This window comes from Grammomys surdaster, unplaced genomic scaffold (assembly GCF_004785775.1).
Source record: "Grammomys surdaster isolate TR1022 unplaced genomic scaffold, NIH_TR_1.0 194, whole genome shotgun sequence".
NCBI lineage: Eukaryota > Metazoa > Chordata > Mammalia > Rodentia > Muridae > Grammomys > Grammomys surdaster.
Window position 1 is genome coordinate 8,059,233 of NW_021604639.1, and position 12,490 is coordinate 8,071,722.

Consider the following 12,490-nt stretch of genomic DNA (forward strand, 5'->3'; position numbering starts at 1 on the left):
CCTTTCCTTTCCTTTCCTTTCCTTTCCTTTCCTTTCCTTTCCTTTCCTTTCCTTTCCTTTCCTTTCCCTTTTTCTTTCCTTCTTTCCCTTTCCCTTTCCTGTCCTTTTCTTTACTGTTCTCTTTTTCCTTTCCTGTTCTTTTCTTTTCTTCATTTGACTGCAGAGCTGGCCTGTTTGGCTAGTCTAACTAAGCAGCTTGTCTTGCCAATCTCCTGCAACTACCCTTCTGGAGTGATGGTAATACAAATGGGCTACTATGTCTTCCTGTAATGTTAGCTATTGATGGGCATATGAACTTCAAGCAAAAAGCATTTTTAGCCAGTTCTTTACTCATTATACCAACTCTCTAGCCCACAAGATCGATTTATTTTTAAATTCAAAGATAATGCCTCAACTTGATGCATCTAGCACTCTGATTATCATCTGCCTTCTTCTACCAGCTGCTGATTGTGTTACTTTTACTTCTTCTTGTATTAAAAAGTGCTACAACCATCAAAGGATGTCTGTTTTAACTTTTGACAAGCCCATTTGTACAAAACAAGTGAACACCAGGATGTGTCACAGCTCTTAATCTCTGTTTCTTAATTCCCTTTTTATTCATGTCTCATTGCTCCTCTGCCAGGTTTGTATGAAGAACGAGTTATTGAATTTATTACATTAAAATAGTAATTTATTCTTAGATGAGAATGTTTGGAGGAAATAGAGGAGTTCCTTCCATTAATAAAGACATTGAAATGTGGAAACACATATTCGTTTAATTAAGATCATTCATTGTCAATCAGATAAAAGTTTGAGATTATACCACTTTTTCTTTCTGTTAACAAATCTTGTAGCTATTTCTTCAGAAAGAATATTGTGAATTAAATCTTGCTGTTTCAGAATTTTGTTACTTTCCTGTTTTTATACACCTTAAATTTAATTTTTAAAGCCCCAAGTTTGGGGATAATCATTTTTCTTTCTGTGGTACTGACTTTCTCTATGGCAGTTTCAGTTTTGACAATAGCATAGCCAGTATCTGCTTTGACAAACACTTCACAATTCACAGGGCACTGTCTTAATTGGGCTTTTGATTACTGTGATAAAACACCATAACCAAAATTAGTGTGGGGAGGAAAAGATTTATTTCAGCTTTCAAATCCCAGGCCACACTTGACCACTGAAGAAAGTCAGATTTAGACTGCAAGGTAGGGACCTAGAAGCAGAAGTCATGGAAGACTGATGTTTACTGGATTGCTTCCCCACAGTTTTCTCAGCATGCTTTCTTATGATTCCCACTTGTGCAGGGGTAGCATCACTCACAGTGTGTTGGGCCCTCCCATATCAATCATTGATCAAGAAAGTGCCCCATGATCTAGCCCACAGATTAATCTGATGGGGGGTCTCCTTTTACAAATAACTCAAGCTTGTATCACCTAAGCAGGGTAACCATCTTCCCCTCTGTTCCCTGGCAATATTATTAAGGCATCTAGTAGAACATTAAGATAAAGAACTCTCTAGTCTCTGAAACCAGCTTTCCTGGTTAGCTTCAGCTGTCAACTTAACACAACCCAGTGTCATGTTAGAATTCAACTAGGGTATTTTCCAGCTCGTATTGGCTTGTGGCAATATCTCTGAGGAATTGTCTTGAGTTTTGATTGATGTAAGAGGGCAGAATCCAATGAAGTGGAAGTTTCTGGTTTTGTCACGTGATGCAGATTCATGTGGTATTTTGCTGAGACAGGACACATGGGAGGACATGTAATGTTTAGGACTCAACTGATAGTGACAGGGTGCTTACATAGCTAGTTGGCAACTCTTTGTTGGTCTCATGTCTTTGCTGATCTTCATTTTATTGAAGCAGAGAATTCCTGGCATTCTAGCTGGTCCTGGTCACTCAGGCCTGTATACATTTGGTGGAGGCCTGGCAGTTTCTGCTGTGTAATGCTGCTGCTGACACTTTTGAACTGGGCTATTGGTATCCTGACACTACTGAGTTGGACTGCTGGTATCCTTGACAACAGAGATTGAAATCACCTGAAAGAATTACTTGTAAACAGGTCTATATCCCCTCGTCCTGTTCACTACCTTTTCTCTCCTATCTTTGGCCAGTGGACTAGAAGTAGGTAGAAGCATTTGAGAACTCTTATTAAAGTACATTTTGAAGAATCTAAGCCTACACCCAATGTAGGCAGTGCCATCCCTAGGTAAGTGGTGCTGGGCAAGATAATAAAGATAGTGAGCATGAATTTGCAAACAAATCAGTAAGTAGCTTTTCCCCTGGTTCCAGCCTTAAGATTGCATTCTGAAAGTATAAGATGAAATACAGCCTTTCCTCTATACATTTCTTTTGATCAGAGTGTTTTAACACAGCAACAGGAAAGCAAACTAGAATACCAGGGTTTATTTTCCCCAGGGATAAGACATGTACATAATTTTTTTCTGAATAAGAGACATATGGACCTGAAAAGCCTTGCCTGAATCTCACATACTTCTAAGTACCGTATTCAACTACATCTGATGAAAGATATGAGAAAAATAAATATTTATTTTTTATCATCCCATGTTTTATGGTGATCTGTTATATAGAAAACACACATTTATAAGTAAAATCAATTTTTAAGTTATGAGCTATCCAATTCCTCACCATGTGATATATTAAACACAGAATTATCTTCCAAAGACTATTCATGAAGAATATGATTGTGGTTAATCTTTGGATTTATTCTGGGACAGCTTTTTGAGACAGGGTTTCTCTATGTAGCCTTGGCTTTTCTGGAAATCACTATGAAGACAGTGAAGTCACAAAGTTCCTCTGACTATGCCACTCAAGTACCAGGATCAAAGGCAAATACCACCATGTCAGTCATGTGATATCCTGAACACTTGCTAAAGCCATAAATGGTGAGTATCATATTAAATAGTTGTACCAAGTATTGAGAAGTATTGAGAAGTATTCAGTGTATTGAGAAGGAAGGGACCACCACATGCTAAAGGACCAATCCTTCATATTTATTACTCTTAAAAACATTCTGAAATTAAAACTGTTCCTGTATGTGTGGCTGTAAAGATAACATCTCCTTAATTAAGTGAGTAGAGTGGACCCAGAGCTAACTTTTCTGAGGTGCTCCTAACTGTTGCAAATCTGTAATTTACTCTCTCACTACGATTCTCCTCAACATTTGTTTTTGTTAGTATGTTTGAAGGGTCAATGTTATTATCTACCTGCTGACATGGACTAATGTCACTTTTCAAAGCATGGGATCAACTTTTATAATATATTTGAAAGTAGGATTATTTCTAAGATTCACATGTATCAGTCAGGATTACAATATATATTACAGTGGATTATAAGCAACTTTCCAAGTATCCAGCAATGACTGTTTCATAAGGGTACAGGCAAAAATCTGACAGTTGCTAAGTCCAGGAAACCGGATTTTTCAGTAGCCTCAATCTTGTGCTGGTGTTTTGGAGGTTTCAGAGAGAAAACCTAGTCCTGAATTTGTATTGAAATCCCAAAGACAAGTAGTTTCAATTGCCACCAAAGAAAAACATCAACAATAGGGTAGATCAACTTGTCACTGAGAATATGTTCAAGCAGCCCAGAAAGCTAATGCTTTCTTCTTCCATGTCCTTTTTATGTTGCCCAGATTTAGGTTATATCTTCCCACCTCAAATAATCTAAACAAGAAAATCCCTCACAGGCACGCTGGTTGCTTTGGTGTTAAATGATTGCACATGGAGTCAAATTAGCAACTGAGATTAATGATCAAATCACTTATTTAGAGAAATTGTTGTTTTCTTTCACCTTACTCTATTTTGCAAGTTGTGTTTCTATTACTTTGTAAGTGTAGGCCTTTGTTAAGAGTGAAACTGGTTACAGTCATCCTCAGTTCAACTACTCTGGGACACTAAGCAACACAATCAAATAGCCAGCACTGAGGAAACCTTCTGTTCACATCCATATTTGGGAAGACCAAACAATGGAAATGCCCTTAGATCCTCTAGGGAAATCCTGTAACTCTCTCACCTGGGAAAAATCCTAAGTCTATCCCAATACCAATTTCTAAGTCTGAGGATGACTAAAAATTTACTTGAATAACCTAGAACTTCTTACACATTTAACCTTATATTCATACATTTATGTTTTCTTCCTAGCTTCTAAGAATGTTCTGGAATAAACATATACATTGTCTTTTGTTTTATTTTGTCCACTATAAAGCAACAATTATCTAATAGTCATATGCTCTGTTTTATTGCTTTATCTTTATATAAATATAACACATTAAAAGCTACTTTTAAACATTATACAACTAATGAAATTTTGTAGTAGTTCCTGATGAGTTATTTAGTCAAGGTAAAAGGAGATTATTTTCAATGCGCTAAATATTCTAATTATATTTTGACGTAAGCAGCAGCATCTTAGGAGAGAAAAGTAAACAGGATAGAATAGTGTGTGTGTGTGTGTGTGTGTGTGTGTGTGTGTGTGTGTGTGTACATGTGAGTAAGACAGGCACATGCCAGAGGACACCATCAAGTAGCATTACTCAGGAACTATGTACCTTGTTTTATAATACAGAGCACTTAGTAGCTTGGAGCCCATCCATTAGTACAGACTAGTTGGCCATTCGACTCCAGAGAGTCTCCTCTTCTTTCCAATGATGGGAATCCAGGTGAGTGTTTACTCCTGGCTTTTTCGTAGGGCTTTAGAGTCCAAACTCAGGTACCCATGCTTTCATGGAAAGCACTTCAATGACTGAACCATCTCCTAAGTCTAATTAATTCTGGAAATTAACCACAGTGTACTTATATCTTTAAAAACAGGGAAATGAACTTTAAAAATAAACCAAGCATCCACTTCTTTTTCACTGAACATTTTAAGATCAAATTAAGATTTAAAAAAAAAATCTCCAAGGAGATTCAATCTCTACTCTATGGTTCAGAAATAAAAATTCTTTGACAGAATTGTAATGATTTTCTTTTCTGAGTATAAGAGAAAGAAGTACAATTACTGTGCCAGGTGTTAATTTTCTTTTCATGGTCCAGTTAGTTATATGTCCAAGTTATCCTGCAGGCTGCTTCTCCTTGCCTGAAGAAACCTACATTTTTACTCAGTATTTCAGAAGGAAACAAATTATTCCCAGTCCAGCTAATAGTAGTAGAACATATTTGAGGAGGAGCCACCTGATGGGATCAGAGGCTGCAAACATGTTTTCAAGTTAAACTTTAAAAACCTGGCTCAGCTGGAGTGTTCGCTCCTACTTGGAGCAGTCTGGCCAGCACTAGTGGCTACAGGCAACCCTCTTGACTCAGGTAGATAGAGCTTTATAATTGCTAAGGCTGTACCTGCTTCAAACTCAATTAGCAAGATAACACAGGCTCAGATCCACCCCCACCCAGGTCCTGCCCTGTCAACACTGAACTTCCTGGACCAGAGCATCATAATGAGAACTTAAATCACCAAGGCAATCACTAATCACTGTTTTTTGCACATGAAATATAGCATTCTTGCACAAAATCACATATGACCATGAATCGGTGAGGACTCTTCTTTCTGTTCAAATGCACTCAAATCATCAGTGAAAAAAACTGAAACTGCATCTTTGTTAATCATTCATTTGTTCATATCTAACTATGTAGATATAGATGAAGAGGTAGATGTAGACATAGAATCTTATTTGAACTGCTGGTGGGGACTGCACCAAGGGCCTTCTACTTGATAAGTAAATGCCCTGAACAATGTTCTAGAGGTCTCTTTACTTTTGATTTTTGAGACAGGATTTTGCTTAGTATGCCAGCCTTGCTTGAATGTACACAGTAGTCAAGTAGGCCTTGAATTTGCAACCCTCCTGCTTCATCCTTCCTCAAACTTCATAGCAGCATAGATTCCTTGTTTGCACCATCACATATAGCTGCCTTTTATTTTTTTCTTAAATTCTCCCCAACTAGAAAAATATAATGAAATAAAACAGAAAAGATTTCCTTCATTAAAAAGCATGTAAATTACAAACTGATTTATCCTTTATTAATAGCCTCTAATCATTTTTATTTTCGTCCGCAGAAAATAGAAGAACTATTTCTACTTATAAAAATTCAGTTTGTTTTCATGTGAATCAGTATGTAGAGATTTAGTGTTAACTGTGTGGTGTTATTTAGTTTGTTGAGTGCCAAGCAAAAATTAATAATGAGAGAAATAAAATATACAAATTTTCATCATGCAGTGATTAAAGATCCAACAGATAAGTAGGTAGCCTTAAATCAGTACAGATTTTTATATAATTAAGAAGGAAAAATATAATCATGTGTATGTGTGTGTGTGTATGTGTGTACACATGTATGTGTATGTCTTTGTTTATGCATGTTACATAGTGTCTTAGTTAGAGCTACTATTGCTTCAATGAAACATCATGACCAAAAAGCAAGATGGGGAGGAAAGTGTTTATGTGGCTTATAGTTTCATATTGCTATTCATTATTAAAGAAGGTCTGGGCAGGATCCTGGAAACAGGAGCTGATGTGGTAGCCATGGATGAGTGCTGCATGCTGACTTGGTTTTTATGGCTTACTCAGCCTGATTTCTTATAGAACCAAGGACCACTTGCCAAAAGATAGCACCATGATCAGTGGGCTGCACCCTCCTCCATTGATCACTAATTAAAAAATTGCCTTACAGATGGATCTCATGGAGGCATTTCCTCAACTGAGGCTCCTTTATCTCAGATGACTCTAGCTTGTGCCAAGTTAACACACAAAACTGGCAGTACACATGGTTTATAATAATACACAATATAATTAATATAAACATGTCCTTTAAATTTCACCTTGAGTTTTATCATAGTTGCCAGGAAGCATCCCTATCTTTCTAGCCTTTTAAATTAACCACCTTAAGATCTTCTGCTACTAAAGTCTTCGTATCCTGTGCTGAATATATCTTTGTTTTAGAAAATGTATCCTGAAATGCCTATTATCAAATTCCTAAAAGGCATAAAAATGTGCTTTGTTTGTTTTTACGATTTATCTCCTGACTTCCAGAAGTTCTGAGTCTTGCTAATGGATTTCAAAATTTTCATCTTATCTAGCATCCATCATATAAAATAGAACTGAAATGGATTTTAGAAATTCAGGTGGCTCAGATGTTTTAGAATAAACTACTAAAAGAAAGCAAAAACTTATCCAACTCTTGGGGAAGATTTTGACTGTATATTGTTCTCAGTGAGTTTCCATTGTTCCAAATGTTCCTCATTTTAAAATGACACAGGATTCATGCCTTATGTTCACCAAGAACCTTGTTCCTGAAAGTCTAGCTACAGGATCTAGATACAGTAACAGGATACTTTGGAAGTTGTGACAGGTACAGGTGGTATTATTGTCATTATTATTTGTCTGGCAATTTGGGAACAAAACTGTTAAAAGAAATAAAAATGTGGTATGTCTCTACATATCACATTAAGAGAAATACAAACTTAGTTACTGGTTTGGAATTTTTTTAATTATTGTTTGTTATTATTGGCAAGAGAACCAGCATAGAAGGCAGTGTCAGAGACTTTACCTGACTTTGCTTATTATACTCGCAAGATTAGAGAGAAGGAAAACTATTCCTCACTGTATCCATTGGGTAGGAATCATTTAAGATCTGAGCCTATCACCCAGAACCCCCTCTGACAGGTGATCTGAATTCTTGCTTAGGCTGCGAGGCTAAGCACTACAGGGGACTATAAATAAAAGATAAAAATATCTATCTGAGTTCCCTAAGGGACAAGCCTGACTGCATAGGGGTTGATGTCAAAAGTATCCCCTCTCCAGGAAAAAGACATCGGGACGGGTATGGCCCTCATGCCTCACTGGACAGCGACGGGGGACTGGAGCCATTACAAGGTTCCCTTCAAATACTGGAGGTCAGGCCTCTATCCCCGCCTTCGTATGTTTAGAATTGCCACAGCTCTTCTATACTTAGAGAAGGGAGGAGATGTCAGGGGCAGCCCTGCTTAAACACTGTAGGCCTAAAATCAGCCATAGGCCTAAAATTAACAATAGGCCTGTCATACATGTATACTAACACCAAATCTTGGGTCTCAGTGGAAAAACATTGAAACAGATGGATATAAGCTAATGTAAACAGGCAGCTTTTGTGGAAATTTACAAGCCTGAGTAGTCATAGACCTTGTAAATAGGTAGCCTTGGCAGACAATACCAACTTAGATAAGGACAAGTGATTCATAGGCAGAGTCATAGTGACTTGTCCCCTGAACCTTCACCCAGCCGATACCTGGTTCTGAAGATATCTGTATTCTCCCTGAACACCCACACTCCATTGTCATTCCCTTCCCCACATCCTGCCTTTCTGTGTTTATAACCCCTGTGTGAATGAATTACGATTTGAGAAAAAATAAATTATAGAATAAATAAATAAATAAATAAATAAATAAAACAACAAAAAAAGATCTGGGCCTAGGACAAAAATTCATTCATTTGCTTCCAATTATACCAATTCTGTTTGTTGAGGTCCTATCATACTTTTTTTTGGTCAATAGGAGCCTGCCTCTGTAATAGCATATACTATTGTTTCTAAGGACTAATGAGAAGAGTGTCCATATATACACAGTATGAAAATGACTTCAGAGCTTCCTGCTGTTTTGGTAATAATCAAGGTCTATTATATCCTCTTTGGAGACAGAATGGATGTGTACTCTTCTTTCTGGAGTGTATGGTCTAAAGACCTTACAGATATCTAAGCTCTAAACCCTGAAATTGTGGATGCTACCTGATGATAGAACAGGAATTTTCTAGTATGATTTCCACTAAGGATCCAAAAATTAGAATATTGTTTTGGTATTTCTAGATAAAAATGAGCTATAAGTCTAAAAATTCTTGTGAGATCTAGAGTCTATTATAGAAGACAGACATCATGAAACCCTCTTATGAGGTGAAGGTGCCACTCTGTGGGCAACAGAGAATGCATATCATCCTGAGCTGTGCAATACGACCTGGGTATGAGTGATTGCCAGGATTTAATTTATTTTCCCATTGCTGTTGTAAAATTCCATGAAGAGAGTAGCTTAAGGAAGAAAAGAGTAATTCTTGTTTATAGTCCAAAATTATAATTCTACATGGCGTGGAATTCACACCAGCAGGAGACTGAGTCAGTTGATTCCTCGAGCCTCAAGGAAAGCAAAACCTTGTTTTAATCCCAGTTACAAAGACTTCATAATTTCTGTCTCTAAAACTGTAAGAGGATATATGAACATTGTTTTAATTGACCTCAAGTTTACTACTTTTATTCAGTGACTCTAGAAGAAATGTTGATGTGTGACTTGCACTGGAGACCACACCTATTCTAGACCTTTGGTGCTCTCTTATACTAGAGATTCAGACACTCCTCCCTTTCTGAGAGCTGTCATTGTTTCTACCGGTATAATCATCATGCTTCCAATGCACTTCCATTTTTTCTCAGAGTTTCCCTCCCTGGGAGAATCCTTCTGAATGGATAAGCCCTCATATACAGAGTTGTCTATCTGCTTGGTTTGAATCCCTGCACTGGTTCAGACCAGCACTGGTTCTTCCTCAGCAAGAGTCACTGCTTTCCTAGTTCTGGCAGCTTTTTTGAAGACACTATATCTTTGTCCTTCCCTAGCTTATATTACTATAGCCAAATTTTTCTAACAGACCAACTCTAGTTCCATGTCCAGGTGCAGATCTTGACAATCATACACATTGTCGGTCTCAGGAAATCTTCAGTGCTTCTCTTGAAGCAATGAGAGACTCGAGTCTGTCAATGATGCTAGGATCCATACAGAAATGGACACATGTGATTGACTGCATTGTAGAAAGCAATGGGCTACATGACAGAACAACAACAACAACAGCAACAAAAACAACAATAACAAAAAAGTAAAATCCTTATTTTTTAATTGGGTTCAATTGCAAGTGTTGTGTGTACATTTAATTTTGTTTTGTTTCTTTCAATGCTAGTATAACTTGCCTTACAATCCAATAATACCGTCAGCATATGGTCAGCATTAAATTGAAGCTTCTGTATATATGAGAGACTTTATAAGCTACTAGATATACAAAGAAATGTGTAGTTGCACATTTTTCTTGCTTAGAAAATAATCAGTGAGGCTTAGATTCACTCTATGCTCAACTTAATCATCATATATTCCAAAAATTATAATTCTTTTCAGCACATATAAATGAGTATTTCCAAATGAAACAAACAGCAAAGCCAACCCAGCCTTATGCTACTAGATCATGTCTGCCAAGCACACAGCTTAAAAACAGTATGTAATTACACAGTGTTTTTATTATCTCTGTAAAAGTACTGTATATCATAGGGAATGCAGCATTTCTCCATTTCTGAAATTAAAGAACCTGGGAGCTGGCTCTAGTGTGATAAGGAGAATACACATTTTTTCCACAACTGCCTTTTTATTTAATTAGCTGCAAAGCTATAACACATTCATTTCATCATATCTCTTTTCAATGATCTCCTAAAACTGAACATTGTATAAGATTGTGTGTGCACACTTCTATGGTGATGCCAGTTAATATAATATCATAGAAAAGCATCATTATTTGGAAGATTTGTGTTAATGATATATCCATTCTATCTGTTGACCCAGATGCAATAGCTTTCTTCCATGAGGATCTTAAATGGTTTTCCATTCTCATGCAGAAAGTTTGTAAATTTGTCACAGTAAGGTATTCTTAAGTGAATGTATTCTCTGGTATGCTTGCAATGGGAAATGTTTTAGTTCTTAAACTATTTCCAATGACAATATTAAAGTTAAGTTGTTATTTAAAAATACAGCATTTTTTATAGCTGATAGAAATGTTTAGAGTAACTATTTCTTCTTTTTAAAACTGGTTATTTGTTATGTAGATAAGTAGAGTCCTCTCCCTCTCCCCCGGTGTTGACACTTCTAGGTACATTAAATTTGTGACTAAAAGGTAAGGAAGAAATATGTAATAAAAAGCTACTTCATTAAAAAATCTTCAACATACATCAATATAACCAACAAGACTGTGCCACACATAGCAATCATCAGCATGGTCTTCCTTCAAAGGGTGAATGAAACAAATACAAGAAATATGAATTAAAATACAAAATATGTTGTAGAAGTGGTTTGCAAATTAATGCTGGCTCTTACTTCATGATTAATTCTAATCATTGCCTTTCATTAAGAATCTCAAATTTGTTGTCAAATGTTAGTAACCAGCTCTTTGTGTGAACACAGCAAGACCACATATTTATGATTCTGTTTACTCAGCATCTCATAATTTTCACTTATTTTCAAATAAACATCTATGATTCTCATCTTTTTCATATTAAATAGATTGGATTATCTTCTCTATAAAACCCATTTCTTCCAAAATGAAAGTCTGTTTATGGTTGAATAAGTTCAGCATTTTGAGATAATGTACTCTTTTGGTACATATAAGTTGGTGTTTTCATTATAGTTTCTTTTCCTGTGAAAGATACTATGATCAAAAGCAACTTGGAGAGGAAAGGTCTGCTTTCATTCCACAAACTGTAGTCCATCAGGGAGGGAAGTCAGGGAAAGGACTCAAGTAGGGCCAGCACCTTAAAGTAGTAACCAAGCTAAAGCCACAAGGGCAAACTGCTTATAGCATTGCTTCTCAAGGCTTGTTCATCCTGTTTTCCAATAGCACCCAGGAGCACCAGACCAGGGGATACAACTACTACTATGAGCTGGGCTTGCTCATATCAGTTATGAATCAAGAGACTGCCCAATAGTCTTGCCCAGAGGCCAATGTGGTGGAGACATCTTCTCAATTGAGTGTCTCTTTTCCCAAATGACTATAATTTTTGTCAAGTTAACATAAAATTAGCTAGCATAATTGAATACTAACATGAAGAAGAATTTTACTTTAAAGAATAATCTTTAAAATCATTATTTGATATAATAGATTTTTGACATTTTCCATAGTTCAAAAATATCTATACACACCAAAATTAAATTCCATAGTTATTTACAATCACCATATTCACATGAATGGGTATCAGTGTACAACAGGCAGCATCAGAAAGGCTTTCAGTCCTTTAGAATATTTTTTATTTCTTTGTGTCAAATGATTTAGAACTGTTATTAAGAGCATTAAGGTTGCCAGTAAAGTAGGTGACAAGCATGCTATTAAACAGCCAATAACATCAACCTGACTACTCAATTACAGTAAACAACACAGTCTAAAAATCAAACAACTCAGATCATGACCACAGTCTTATTTCTAGCTCCTTCTGGATTTGCTCTCTTACTTACAACTTCTGCTTCAATAAAATTGAACTCTCCATTTTCAAATAATCCAAAATAGCCTTCTTTGTGAGTTACTTCTCCTCCTCCTTGTCTTCTTCTTCCTCTTCCTCTTCCTCTTCCTCTTCCTCTTCCTCCTCTTCTTCTTCTTCTTCTTCTTCTTCTTCTTCTTCTTCTTCTTCTTCTTCTTCTTCTTCTTCTTTTCCTCCTCCTCCTCCTCCTCCTCCTCCTCCTCCTCCTCCTCCT